Below are 2470 nucleotides of genomic sequence, written 5' to 3'. Positions count from 1 at the left end.
GTTAACGCAGGTGGATCAGCCCGTGTTTGTCACCCCGGGTGGATCAGCCCGTGTTTGTCACCCCGGGTGGATCAGCCCGTGTTTGTCACCCCGGGTGGATCAGCCCGTGTTTGTTACCCCGGTGGATCAGCCCGTGTTTGTTACCCCGGGTGGATCAGCCCGTGTTTGTTACCCCGGGTGGATCAGCCCGTGTTTGTCACCGCGGGTGGATCAGCCCGTGTTTGTCACCCCGGTGGATCAGCCCGTGTTACCGGGGGGGTTCGCAGGAGCCCGGCCCGGCCCGGGGGCCGCGGGGGGGGCAGCGGCCGCCAGGGGGCGGGGGAGACTCAGGAATGGCGGCGCTCAGGGCTGAGGGGACCCGGGCCTTGGCGACAACCCCTGCCACGGGCACGGACACCTCCCACAGCCCGGGGCGCTGCCAGCCCCGTCCGAGGCCGTGCACACTGCCAGGGACGGGGCAGCCTGTTCTGTGCAAGGCCTCACGTGCCTGGACGATATTCCCCGTGTTTTACATGAAAACGAACTCACCGCACGGGGACCCCACCCGGGGGGCACCTGCTCGCTGCAGAAAGGTGCCCAAACACGGCAGTTCCTCCATCCTTCCTCTGCCTCCCCTGGCTCCGGGGACTGGTGCCCACCCGAGCCCTCTTATCTGTGCTGTAAGGTTTGTAGAGAAGGTGGACATTCAGTGAGGCACCAGAACAGGTTGCCCAGAGAAGCTGTGGCTGCCCCATCCCTGGGAGTGTCCAAGGCCAGGCTGGACGGGGCTTGGAGCAACCCGGGATAGTGGAAGGTGCCCCTGCCCGTGGCAGAGGGTGGCTCTGGGTGATCATTAACATCTCTTTCAACCCAAACCATTCCATGATTCAATGGTATTCTTGTCTCACCCTGCAGTGGGCCTCAAGAGACCTTTCTTCCCAAAACTCTGAGCCTGCTGCAATCTTGAGACCTGACTGGTCAGATGATGGAGCCTTCCCCGTCTTTCCTGGGGCATCTCCACCAGTTGCTTCCTCAGCACATCAACACAGACCAACCCTCCACCCTCACCCATGGCTGATGCTCTGCAGGGATGTGGGGCTGTGGGAGTTGATCCTAAATGGTCCTGCAAAAGGAGAACGTCAGGATAAGGCAGAAGGAGAAATTCGTTTGGAATAAGGTGGTGTTAGATGGCTCAAGGAAACAGTAGGAGCAGTGAGAGGGAAGCAGGGCTGGGGGAGGAAGGCAGAGCTGGGACCCCCACGCTGGCCGGGGCTGGTGGGCACGCGGGACCCTCGCTTCGTGAGCCGGACACGGGCCGCGGGCTCGGCTCGGCTCTGAAGGAGAAGAGGCCCCACAGCAGCAGCTTAGTGAGGGGCCTGGTGTTTGGTCTGTTCCACATCAATGGGGCGTCCAGCTGTGGCTGAGGATGAAAGCAAGCGAGAGAGAGAGGATTAAAGGCTCCCAGGGTCTCCTCTAACCCGCCTAAGACTCACCAAGAGGGCAGTGTGCGGCTTCAGGAAGGCTTCTTCATATGGAAAATATTATGTGAGGGAGAGAAAGAGGAGGGGGAAGGGAGCAGGGAGAGAGAGAGACTTCTGTCCAGAGAGCGCTGGGGGAAGACTGACCACTAAAAGCACTTTGGAGGTTCAGATGGAGCCCAGGAGAAAGCGCTGAGCTCTGCCACACCTGTGAGTGTGATGAGCACAGGTGTGATGAGTTTGGGGGGCCTGCGGACAGAGCAGCGGAAAAATAGAGGGATGAAAGAAGAGGGAAAGTGGAGAAGGGGAATGAGGAGGCTGGCAAAAGGGAGGTGAAAGGAGAGAGATGGAAGGGGAGGTGGTGAAAGGTGGGCTGAGGGCCATGAGGGGAGCGGGAGGTGGTGACAGCCTGGCTGTCTGCTCCATTGTGCAGGATCCAGGTGGGCAGGTGGGAGCCCCACACTCAGCCCTCCTGGCCCGTTCCCTGCCCTGCCACACTGCTCCAGGAATGCCTGTGATGGGGAACAAATTGCTAACAGAAGTGAGACATTTTGCACTGCACACAAGCGAGTTTCCAGTGCAAGGTTTCCTGTCAGCGGCCGGGCCGGAGGGTGTGGAGCCCTCCTGCCTCTGGCAGGATAATCCCGTGAGTTAACACACAGCCTTGGTTACGGTGCAGGATGAGGGACCCGAGGCCGGGCTTTCCTGCCTCCTGTTTTGGCTGCCACCGTTTCCCTGCTTCCATTCCCTGGTATTTTCTGCTTCCCCTGCGTGTGGCATTCCCAGTCTCATTAGCCCTTCCTCCCCCACCACCTCCCACCGCTGAGATCTCCCCGGCATTCACAGGCTTCCACTCCACTTTCCTCCTTGATTTATCCTGGTGAACTGAGTGACCTTCCTCGACCTCATTTTCATGACCGTGTGAGCACAGGCAGGCACTTGGGGAGGGCAGGTCATCCCTCGCTCCCGTCCGTGAGCTGAGAGGACACCGACACTGCCCCTCACACCGGGGA

This window comes from Neopelma chrysocephalum, unplaced genomic scaffold (assembly GCF_003984885.1).
Source record: "Neopelma chrysocephalum unplaced genomic scaffold, ASM398488v2 Primary Assembly neopelma1_100, whole genome shotgun sequence".
NCBI classification, from domain to species: domain Eukaryota; kingdom Metazoa; phylum Chordata; class Aves; order Passeriformes; family Pipridae; genus Neopelma; species Neopelma chrysocephalum.
The sequence above is the reverse complement of the archived record's forward strand: the minus strand, read 5'-3'. Positions refer to the sequence as shown.